This window comes from Molossus molossus, unplaced genomic scaffold (assembly GCF_014108415.1).
Source record: "Molossus molossus isolate mMolMol1 unplaced genomic scaffold, mMolMol1.p scaffold_m16_p_8, whole genome shotgun sequence".
NCBI lineage: Eukaryota > Metazoa > Chordata > Mammalia > Chiroptera > Molossidae > Molossus > Molossus molossus.
Window position 1 is genome coordinate 27,987,533 of NW_023425402.1, and position 13,141 is coordinate 28,000,673.

Sequence of the window (13,141 nt, forward strand, 5' to 3'; positions counted from 1 at the left end):
GAGAGTGAAACATCGATGTGAGAGAGACACATCCATTGGTTGCCACCCACATGACCCCAACTGGGGCCGGTGATAAACTGCAACTGAGGTACGTGCCCTTGACCAGAATTGAACCCGGGACTCTTTGGTCCATAGGCTGACTCTCTAACCACTGAGCAAAACCAGCCAGGGCTGATCAAACCATCTTACATCACCATCACATTTACTTAATAGATCAATTTTTCCTGCAAACAGTAGAAATAATAATTATTTAGTGGTCAATTTTCCATCTTGAATCTTTGGACAAGAATGTAATTGCTTAACATTTTCACTAGAAGACAGGAAGAGGGAGGAAGATTTAATAAAATTCAAGTTCATTTCCTTAATGTTAATTGGGTATTTGAATGTCTAAAACTTCTCTTTTAAAAAGCACTGAAGACATTGAAAAAAGAAATAGAGGAAGATATAAAAAAGTGGAAGCACATACCTTGTTCATGGATTGGAAGAATTAACATCATTAAAATGTCCATACTACCCAAAGCAATCTATAGATTCAATGCAATCCCCATCAAAATACCAACGACATATTTCACAGAACTAGAACAAATACTTCAAAAGTTCATATGGAACCAAAAAAGTCCCCAAATAGCCACAGCAATTTTGAAAAAGAAGGACAAAGTAGGTGGGATCACAATACCAGATATCAGGTTATACTACAAAGCGACTGTAATCTAAACAGCCAGGTACTGGCACAAGAACAGGCATATAGACCAGTGGAACAAAACTGAAAACCCAGAAATGGACCCAAGGCAATATGCTCAATTAATATTTGACAAAAGTGGCAAGAGCATACAGTGGAGTAAAGACAGCCTCTTTAATAAATGGTGTCGGGAAAATTGGACAGCTACATGCAAAAAAATGAAACTAGACCATCAACTTACACCATACACAAAAATAAACTCAACATGGATAAAAGACTTAAATGTGACCCGTGAATCCATAAAAATCCTAGAAGAAAATGTAGGCAACAAAATTTCGGACATCATATGGAGCAGAATTTTCACTGATACATCACCTAAGGCAACAGAAACAAAGGAAAAAATGAATACATGGGACTACATCAAACTCAAAAGCTTCTGCACAGCAAAAGATACAATCATCAAAATGGAAAGGCAACCCACTGTATGGGAGAACATCATTGCCAATGATATATCAGATAAGGGGTTAATTTCCAAGATATATAGAGTGCTCATACAACTCAACAAAAGGAAGACAAAGAACCCAATTAAAAAATGGACAGATGAACTAAATAGACACCTCTCTGAACAGGACATACAAATGGCCAAGAGACATATGAAGAAATGCTCAACATCACTAATCATCAGAGAGATGCAAATTAAAACAACAATGAGGTATCACCTCACACCTGTCAGAATGGCCGCCATCAACAAATCATCAAACAACAAGTGTTGGCGAGGGTGTGGAGAAAAGGGGACTCTAGTGCACTGCTGGTGGGATTGCAGACTGGTGCAGCCACTATGGAAAACAATATGGTGTTACCTCAAAAAATTAAAAATTGAACTTCCATTTGACCCAGTGATCCCGCTTCTAGGAATATACCCTAAGAAGCCTGAAACACCAATCAGGAAGAATATATGTACCCCCATGTTCATAGCAGCACTATTTACAATAGCTAAGATCTGGAAACAGCCCAAGTGTCCATCAGTAGACGAATGGATAAAAAAGCAGTGGTACATATACACAATGGAGTACTATGCAGCTGTAAGAAAGAAAGATCTCTTATCCTTTGAGACGACATAGAAGGACCTGGAAAGTATTATCCTAAGTGAAATAAGCCAAGCAGAAAAAGACAAATACCACATGATCTCACGTGTATACGGTATATAATGAACATAACAGTCTGAAGAATACAGTAGACCCAGAAACATGGAAGTAGGGCACAGACTGACATCTGTCAGAAGAGGGGGTGGGGGGGTAGGAAGAGATAAACCACAGAACTTATACGCATGTATACATAACCAATAGACATGGACAACAAAGCCGGGGATGGGGTGGGTATGGGGTGGGGAGGGGGATGCCAATGGGGTAAAATGGAGAAACATCTGTAACAAAATAATAATAATAATAATAATAATAAAATAAAATAAAAAATAAAAAGAACTGAAGTCATAGGAGAAAATGTTGCATTTATGTTCTTATTTTGTTACATTCGTTTAATGCAGCCAGGCTGAAGATTTTGGGTAGTACAGAAGTAAAACAGTGGGGTAGTGGGAAAAGCAATGGCAAGTGGTTAAGAGGGCGTGGCTCTGCATCTTCCTCCTGCCACTGGTTTTTCGTGTGATCCTAAACAACGTACAAGGCCTGTCTCATCTTCTATAAACAGCAGTAATAAGATCTTGCCTATGAACTAAGTGTCTTGTGATTAAACTAGGCAATGCAGGAGACAGCACTTAGAAAATATGTTATAATACACTCAATTAATATTTGACAAAGGTGGCAAGAGCATACAGTGGAGTAAAGACAGCCTCTTTAATAAATGGTGTTGGGAAAATTGGACAGCTATATGCAAAAAAATGAAACTGGACCATCAACTTACACCATATACAAAAATAAACTCAAAATGGATAAAAGACTTAAATATGACCCGTGAATCCATAAAAATTCTAGAAGAAAATGTAGGCAACAAAATTTCGGACATCATACGGAGCAGAATTTTCACTGATACATCACCTAAGGCAACAGAAATAAAGGAGAAAATGAACACATGGGACTACATCAAACTAAAAAGCTTCTGCACAGCCAAAGAAACAATCATCAAAATGGAAAGGCAACCCACTGTATGGGAGAACATCATTGCCAATGATGTATCAGATAAGGGGTTAATTTCCAATATATACAGAGTGCTCATACAACTCCACAAAAGGAAGACAAAGAACCCAATTAAAAAATGGGCAGAGGAGCTGAATAGACACCTCTCCAAACAGGACATACAAATGGCCAAGAGACATATGAAGAAATGCTCAACATCACTAATCATCAGAGAGATGCAAATTAAAACAACTATGAGGTATCACCTCACACCTGTCAGAATGGCTGCCATCAACAAATCATCAAACAACAAGTGTTGGCGAGGGTGTGGAGAAAAGGGGACTCTAATACACTGCTGGTGGGAATGCAGACTGGTGCAGCCGCTATGGAAAACAATATGGTGCTACCTCAAAAAATTAAAAATTGAACTTCCATTTGACCCAGTGATCCCACTGCTGGGAATATACCCTAAGAAGCCTAAAACACCAATCAGGAAGAATATATGTACCCCCATGTTTATAGCAGCACTATTTACAATAGCTAAGATCTGGAAACAGCCCAAGTGTCCACCAGTAGATGAATGGATCAAAAAGCTGTGGTACATATACACAATGGAATACTATGCAGCGGTAAGAAAGAAAGATCTCTTATCCTTTGAGACGACATGGAGGGACCTGGAAAGTATTATCCTAAGTGAAAGAAGCCAAGCAGAAAAAGACAAATACCACATGATCTCACTTATATACGGAATATAATGAACATAACAGTCTGAGGAATACAGTAGACCCAGACACATGGAAGTAGGGCAGAGACTGACATCCCTCAGAAGAGGGGATGGGGGGTGGGGGGGTGGGAAGAGATAAACCACAGAACTTATATGCATGTATGCATGACCAATGGACATGGACAACTAAGCCGGGGACAGGGTGGAGGGGGGGTGGGGTGGGGGGTGCCAATGGGGTAAAAAGGTAAAATATCTGTAACAAAAAAATAAATAAAAAAAAATTCATAAAAAAAAAAGAAAATATGTTATAAAAATATCCTTACTATTAATTAGAGGTTTTTGCATGGTTTGTCTCAAATGGGTAGTTAACCCAACCATGGAAAGGTTCTTCCACAAGAAGTATTTCTCTCTCAGAACAGATACTAAACTTGGCCTGAGTGCTCTTTATTTTAATAACATTCTTACAGATTAAAAAACTATGTTTGCAGAGTCTCATTTATTTATTTATTTTATTTTTCATTATTATTTTTTTTGTCCTCACCAGAGGACAGTTTTGCATTTATCTTCAGATAGTGCAGGAGAGAGACAGGGAGGGAAAGAGAGAGAGAGAAATATCGATGTGAGAGAGACACATGGAGCGATTGCCACCTACACAACCCCAGTGGGGGCAGGGACAAACTGCAAGCAAGGTATGTGCCCTTCATGGGAACCAAACCTGGGACCCTTTGGTCCACCAGCCCACGCTCTAACCACTGAGCAAATCAGCCAGGGAGAGTCTCATTTATTTTTGTGTACATCTTTTAGACCCCATGATACTGGGCAGGGTGTCTTGGTATGATAGGTTGTTGGTGGTTAAGTGAATATGTTCTAAATGAATGAATCACCCAATGAATGCAAATATGTTCACGGTATTTGATTCTCAAAAAGAGGGAAAGAAAATTAGAAGGTAAAATAGGTCTATCTATGCTATATCATTTAAAATAAGCACTACAGCCCTGGCCAGTTTGGCTCAGCATTTGGAGCGTCAGCCCATGGATCAGGGAGTCCTGCGTTCGTTCTCGCTAGGGGCATGTACCAAAAATAAAAAAAATAAATAAATAAATAAAATAAGCATAACATGATCCCCAGTGATAATATAGATGGAGAAGAAAAAAGCTACCCACCAAATTATTTTGCTTTATTTAATCTATTAGTATTTATTATAATTTACTTATCACTTTTAAACTCTTCATCATTGCTGTTCCTTGTCAAAGAGGTCTGGGAGAAACAGACTTAGCCTGCTTTGTGAGACTCCCTGGAGGCACAGGAGGGATGATTGCTGGGAGCTGAAGCCAATTCCCCATGTTCTCTCTGAATGTAGGAGACCAGGAAAAGCACTGCAGTGAATGTGTAAGACAATAAACAACAACCTGAAATTGAATGCACCTGTCCTGTTAAGGTTTCGAGTTTGAAAGTGCAGCTTTCCTTAAGGTGGGGGAAGATGCAGCAGATGCTTCTTTCCCTCTTCCTTCTTGGTCTTTCTCTTTCCCTCCCTCTGTCTCTTCCTTCCTCCTTCCTTTCCTCCTTGGTTGTTTCCTTCCCTTTCTTATTTCTTTCATTCAGCTCTTTGACTCACTTTTATTCCCTTTCCAGGTTTATAAAAGATTCTTTCCGGTATTTCACAGCCATTGCCTTTTGCTTTCAGAGAAATAAGTTCTCTGCTTCAGGACAAGAAACCATGGAGATTGGTCTTGTTCACTGTGTCCTTTAACCACCTACTCACCATTGATATTATTAAGATTTATAAGTGTTTCACAGGATATTGATTTTCATTCTTTTTCTCTTGTATTTAGGTCATTAACTAAGTGTGCCAGTATCATCACCCAGATAATATTGAGTCACTCCAATAAAACATGACTGTAAGTAGCTATTCATGTCACAAAAATTGCTTATCTATTTTTTTCTTAAGTTGACCTAGAAGTTATAGTTATGTTCTTAAGAGTACATTCTGTCCATGGGAGATGTTTTATTTCAATGGAAAAGATAACTGGAGTTTTGAAAAATAAAATATTTTATAGCTAAAAATTATTACATAGAAAACTATAAAACTCCAACATTTTATAAGAAATCATAGCAGACTCATATAATGCTGGATTTTTTTAGCCTCATTTTCCAAGATTCTATTCTATTTTCACTACAAATATAGTGTTTAGACTGTATGTCTCAATTTTTATCTCTGCAACACATTATTTATTGTGTTAGTCAGCATTCTCCATAGAAACAGAGCCAACAGGATGTATCTATATCTTTACCTATATCTATCTATATCTGTATAGAAAGAGATTTATTATATGGTATTGGCTCATGCCACTATGGAGGCTAAAAAGTTCCATGATTTGCCATCTGCATGTTGCAGATTTGGGGTGCCCAGTGTTGTAGTTAAAGGCCCGAGGGCCAGAGAACCAATGGTATGAATTCCAGTCAGACCGGAAGGGCCTGAGACCAAGAGCTCTGAGGAAGAAGACTGATGTCCCTACTAAGCAGCTGGCAGAGAAAATTCAAATTTCATCCACTTTTTTGTTCTAGTCAGGTCCTCAATGAAGTGAATGATGCTCGCCCCCATCCCTACACACATACTGGGGAGGGCCGTATCAGTCCACTAATTCAAATGCTAATCTCTTCCAGAAACACCTTCACAGATATATGAGGAAATGTATATATAATGTTTAGCCAGAAATCTAGGCATTCCTTGGTCCAGTAAAGTTGACACATAAAATTAACCATCACATTTATATTGTTTTCATTTGAAATATCAGTGGTACAATATTACCTTTATAAAATATTTAATTTACTTATAGAACTTTATACACTGTCTATATAAAAATATCTCACAATAATTGCATTTAAATGGGCAGTTGTATAAAATTAATTTTTCTGTAGCTGAAAAATAAAATGTAATAACGTCTTATCCAAGACTGGCATTAAAATATTTTATGCACATCTGATTCTTCAGTGATTTAATCGGGTTGCTCCATGCTACACTTGCTTATCTGAATTTATTATTCATTTCTTCCTCCATATATGTATGAAATAGTTTTCTTGTCCATCAGTGTATTATAATCTCGATGTCATGAAAATTTTAATTAGCCTCTCATATCTGAAACCAGGGCTCAATTTTCTTACATTGTAAGATGATATATCTTTTTCCAAATATAGATGTTTCTGGGGACTAACAGTCCAAAATATGCCTATCTTTTAAACCTAGGACTAAAGTACAAATTGTTTCCCAATTCTTATGCAATTGTGTCATTTTGTACAAATCAAGGACATCGATTTCTCAAAGCATATGTAAAATCACATTAATGTAAAACATAACTATATATGCAAATTGATATGAGGGCTACTATTTCGCACAGGTATTAAAATTAAAATATTTGAATTAATGTTTATGTACCATCAAATACTATGCACCACAAACTACTTTTCTCTGAGACAGTGAGATTTACTTGACTCATTTTTACTTTCTCATTCTGATTCTTTATGAATCAACTGTGAAATACAGTTAATGTAAACAAAAATTCACCGAGAGTTAGAAAAAAATAAGAGTCCTGATTCAGACTGTATGCCACTGTGGCTTTGTGCAAATCCCTGAAGTTCTTTTACCGTCCTTGGCGGTCCCTGCTTGGCTGTCCAACCTCCACAGCACCCCCTCTCGGAAGCCATGCTCATCCTTCTCAGTAACAATTGGTCTCTTTTCTCTGCATTCTTCCCACAGCCCAGTTTTTGATTGTAACACATGCAACATTTTCCTTGTATTTTAATTTAAGTCTGTTTGCCCCACTTGGTGATAAATTCTTAGTGGCCAGCCACCAGGCCTTTACCTTTAGTGTCCCTTATAACTTTTTAGATTAAATGCTAATGACAAATTAAGTGGGAAACTCTAAAGGGCCTGGAATGTTACTCTGCTTGCACACTGAGGAGTTAGCATACCACAGAATCATGAGACCTCTGGATCAGAGGACAGAACTTTTACTCGCAGAACATTTTGTGCTAGTCTCATGTTTCGAATCCCTGCAGGTCATGTGGTGAGAGCCAGAGTTGCCTCCCAGGAAGGGAACTTGGAGCTTCTGTAAGGCGGCTGGCAAGTCTGAACATCCTCCCATGGAAAAAAGATCTTTGTTCTCAAATGTAAACAAATCTTCTCTGGGAAGAGGAGGAAAAATTCACTACTCTGGAGTGTAAACAAATGCCTCTAGGGAGATACATCTCTTTATCTCTCCAGAGGTCTCTGTCTTTAGGATTGCTGTTAAATCCTCATTTTTTTCCCTTTTAATTAATTAATTTATTTTTGTTACAGATGTCCCCCCCCCCCCGTTCCTCCCTCCCTCTCCTCCCCGCCCTGTCCCCACCTTTGTTGTCCATGTCCATTGTTCATGCATACATGCATATAAGTTCTGTGGTTTATCTCTCCCCCACCACCCCTTCTGGGGATTGTCAGTCTGTACCCCACTTCCACATCTCTGGGACTACCCCATTCCTCAGACTGTTATGTTCATTATATTCCACAAATAAGTGAGATCATGTAATACTTGTCTTTCTCTGTTTGGCTTGTTTTGCTTAGTATAATACTTTCCAGGTCCCTCCATGTAGTTTCAAAGAATAAGAGAGCTTTCTTCTTTTAATCCCTGTACCAGTATTCTTTGCTCAGAAAGCTCCAGTCAAGCAGAAACATGACACTATTCATGGAGCATGTTCTCCCAACACTTTTGAATAAGATGACATATAATGTATGGTCCAAACTAGGACATTTTTGAGAGTGAGAATTATGTCATTAATTAATTTATTTTTTTAGTTAGAACAATATCATGAAAGACAAAAGAAAGGCTGAGAAACTTTTAGATGAGAGAAATCAAGAGGCATGTTGCCTAAATTCAACGTGTGATCCGGTTTGGATCCTGGTGGCTGGATGCCGAGTGCCCGGGGAGGAGCTTGGCAACGCCTCTCGCTGACCAGAGTGCACGCTGCCTTTGAGAAGGCTCCCTGCAAAACAGATGCCGAATGCCCTTTTCACTCACCACCTTTTTTCATAAAAGCAAATCCCCTTGGATTTCTTTTTGGTTAGCAAAAACAGATACCAATGTTGGTCTTTCATAAAAGCAAAGCAGTGTAAAGCAAACTTTCAAAAGTGGTGGACACCTGTATTATAATCAGAGGACTGATTTCTATGATATTCTAATAGTTCATATATATTAGTAAGAACACTAATAGATGTCATAGTATAAAAACAGAAAAATGTAAGAATAAACAATTCACAGAACATTTAAAATCTTACTGAAAGAAGATCAATGTAATTTATAATTAAAGGAATGCAAATTAGGACATCAGTATACTTTTTCACCTACCATTGGCAAATATTGAACAAGTTCATAATATCTAATATTGATGAGTGGGTGGAAACAATTATTTTCAATGATTAACATATAAGCTGATGCAATGCTGTTTTTATTAATTTGGCAATATTATTCAGATTTTTAAAATACAGCCTTTACTTAGCAGTTATACTTTTAGGCTATTATCCACAACATAAACCCTCACACAGCATTATTTTTAACAACACAAACAAAATATCCAAAAGAAAAAGCAGAAATCTATAGTACATCAATTTAATTGAATACTGTGAAGCAATTAGAAAGAAAAAAGTAGAATTGTAACTTTTTTTCTGGGAATATTTATGACATTATCTGGGAAGAAAAAACAAGTTGCAATATATGTAGCAGGCATTGGTCCAAATGTTCTTGGTGTGATATTTTGATTTATAATAAGAAATAGATGTTTGATCTTTGTCCCTTTCCTGGCACAGAGCTTCTAAAACTCTTAAAATTTTCTAAGTGATGAAAGAGATAGAAGTGTCTTTTGTTATGGTAATGAGGCAACTTTTGGATAAGCACCTAAAGATGCAGGGTGGTTGCCAGGAGAACCAGCCATAAGATTAGAGGGTTGGAACTTTCAATCTGATCTCACTGACAGCCTGGGGAGGGAAGGGAGCTGGAGAATGAGTTCAATCATCAGTGGCCAATGATTTAATCAACCATACCTCTGTGGTGAAGTCTCTATAAAAACCCAAAAGGACAGGGTTCAGAGAGCTTCCAGGTTGAACACATGGAGGTTTGGGGAGAGTGCTGGACTCAGAGAGCATGGAAGCTCCACATCCTTTTTTATAATAAACGAGGAATCTAATATGCAAGTTTCTCTGAGTTCTTTGAGCTGATCTAGCAAGTTAATTGAATCCGAGAAGGGGGTTTTTGGAACTTCTGATTTACAGCTGGTTGGTCAGAAATATAGGTGACAACCTGAACTTGGGATTGATGTATGAAGTTAGGAAGGGGGGATGGGCAGGTCTTATAGGAGGGAGCCCTTAACATGTGCAATCTGATGCTATCTTCAGGTAGATAGTATCAGACTTGAGTTGAATTGTAGGACACCAAGCTGGTGTTGGAGAATTTCTTGGGGGTGTAGAAACCACCATCCACTGCTTTACACACATATTGAAATTGGGTGCAGAACCTTATTTGGCCTTAGAAAAGTGGGCTGGACCCAATTCTTTAAGGGTGGATATGGACCTTATTCTACCCTTGGAATTTGGAGACATCACAGGAAAAGTATGGAGGAATTTGGAACAGTTTCCACTCCTTGACAATGTGGCCTCTATTGGCTTCATCATGTACTGTGATTTCACTGCTAGAGCAAGGATTTGATCATTGTAGCTACAGCCTCTATTTGTGACCATGAGGGCACAGAGCTGATGACAAAAAGCCAAGATGTAGAGGATCACAGAACAAAAAGAATGAAGTCTCAGGATCCTTCTTGAGCTGCTAAATCAGTTATGGAAAGCCTATGTCTATACTTCTTCTTTAGTCAACAGTAAACATCCTTGTGATCCCTGACACCATTAGTCATATTCTTGGTTATTTACAATCAAAATCATTCTTAATAAAATATGGATAGTATGATCATGTTTGTGTGAAGGACTTGTTAATTGATTGATTTAATGCACCTTTTTTGAGTTTATCCATCTAAGAGGCTATATGATAGTGACCTGGTTCCCGAGGCTAAGGTGATTAGATTCCATTCTTACGTCGGTCTCTTGGCTAAGGCGACTAAATAACTCCGTTTTATCATCAATGGAACCTTCCTAAATATTTTTCAAATAATAGGTTAATTACTCCTAGAAGTAAAGGAATTTTGCCTAAGATTATAGTTGCCCCACGTGTTGGGAGGCCTTTGCAGTTTCCAGTATCGGTATTTGCTGGCATTTGCAGGTATTCGATGAGGCTGTGAATTATGCTAATTTTGACTTCTGTAATGCTGCCACCCCGACTATTGTACCAGTCCTCGGAGGGAGGGGGGAAAAAGGAGGATGGGGCTTCTGTCTTTAAAATCGACCAAGCAGAGGCAGCAGGAAACAATAGAGGCTGGGCTCGGAGAGCGAGCGCTCCTAGCCTCCCCGCAAGGGTAGACCTTGGGATCCCACTGGCTTGCCTGCGCGCCATGGCCGACAAGGAAGCAGCCTTTGATGACGCAGTAGAAGAACGTGTGATCAACGAAGAGTACAAAATATGGAAAAAGAACACCCCTTTTCTGTACGATTTGGTGATGACCCTTGCTCTGGAGTGGCCCAGCTTAACTGCACAGTGGCTTCTAGATGTAACCAGACCAGAAGGGAAAGATTTCAGCATTCATCGACTTGTCCTGGGGACACACATGTCAGATGAACAAAACCACCTTGTGATAGCCAGCGTGCAGCTCCCTAATGATGATGCTCAGTTTGATGCTTCACACTCTGACAATGAGAATTTGGAGGTTTTGGCTCTGTTAGTGGAAAAATTGAAATAGAAATCAAGATCAACCGTGAAGGAGAAGTAAACAGGTCACGTTATATGCTGCAAAATCCTTGCATCATCGCAACAAAGACTCCATCCAGTGATGTTCTTGTTTTTGACTATACAAAACATCCTTCTAAACCAGATCCTTCTGGAGAATGCAAGCCAAACTTTTGTCTTTGTGGACATCAGAAGGAAGGCTATGAGCTTTCTTGGAACCCAAATCTCAGTGGGCACTTACTTAGTGCTTCAGATGACCATACCATCTGCCTGTGGGACATCAGTGCTGTTCCAAAGGAAGGAACAGTTGTGGGTGCGAAGACCATCTTTACAGGGCATACAGCAGTAGTAGAAGATGTTTCCTGGCATCTACTTTATGAGTCTCTGTTTGGGTCCATTGCTGATGATCAGAAATTTATGATCTGGGATACTCGTTCAAACAATACTTTCAAAACAACTCACACTGCTGAAGTGAACTGCCTTTCTTTCAATCCTCACAGTGAATTCATTCTTGCCACAGGATCAGCTGATAAGACTGTTGCCTTGTGGGATCTGAGAAATCTGAAACTTAAGTTGCAGTCCTTTGAATCACATAAGAATGAAATATTCCAGTTTCAGTGGTCGCCTCACAGTGAGATTATTTTGGCTTCCAGTGGTACTGATCGTAGACTGAATGTCTGGGATTTAAGTAAAATTGGAGAGGACAATCTCCTAAAGATGCAGAAGATGGGCCACCGGAGTTGTTGTTTATTCATGGTGGTCACACTGCCAAGATTTCTCCTGGAATCCCAATGAACCTTGGGTGATCTGTTCTGTGTCAGAAGACAATATCATGCAAGTGTGGCAAATGGCAGAGAACATTTATAATGATGGAGACCCTGAAGGAAGTGTGGCTCCAGAAGGACAGGGATCTTAGATTTGTCTGCACTTGTCATTTAGACCGCCCTTTTTTCCCTTTCAACCCTGATATTGATTTAACACTGGTTTTGAGACACACTTTGTTCCGCTATCCCTCTGTAATAGGTACCATCAACAATGCTACTGGCCCAAATCAAGGGTGTTTTCTAAAGTTTAACTGGGGACTTGATTCAGCAAAGCCACAGACTTATATTTAAATTTTCTTCAGGAATTTTCTAGTAACAAAGATCTAAAGTAGCCACAGAAAGGCGAATACTGTGTATAGTTATTTTATTTTTCTTCGTACGCTCTATCCCCAAGTTCTTCAGGCTCATTTAAGTAAAGGCTAGAAGTAAGGAATAGAGCCAAGTGAGGTAGATATGTGAGCCATGAAGTATAAGTACTGCAAGGTGTCGTTTTTATTCAGGAATTAGGGGAGATTCAAGTCGTATAAATTCTTACTCTGAAATCTTCACACCTGACTTTTCAAGATGCACATTTTCTATGTAGACCAGTCTCCTCTCAGTTTCTTGAGTTAAGACAAAACTAAGTGTTCCTCTTTTCCATATATTTTTGCTTAGTAGTGTATTTCTTGAACTGTTTCCATATTAAAAAATAAAATGAAATGAAACAAAACAAAACAAAACAAAACAAAACAAAATAAAATAAAATAAAATAAAATAAAATCGGACCGAGCAAGAAGAATCGGGGCTGCTGATCTGAGGGAAGACCATGCCCTCCGCAGTCCGCTGGTGAGAATAAAGCGCTCCTTTGCAATTTGGTGGTGCTGTCTCTGGTTATTTTGCTGACACGTTATAACAATAGATACTGTTGGAATAGATTTTAGTAGGAC

General features: G+C 38.7%; 1 pseudogene; it reads left to right on the forward strand.

Annotated features, from left to right (window-relative positions):
• The first annotated feature begins 11,059 nt into the window (after positions 1 to 11,059).
• On the forward strand, positions 11,060 to 12,307 carry LOC118621685 (annotated as a pseudogene).
• The last annotated feature ends 834 nt before the right edge of the window (positions 12,308 to 13,141 follow it).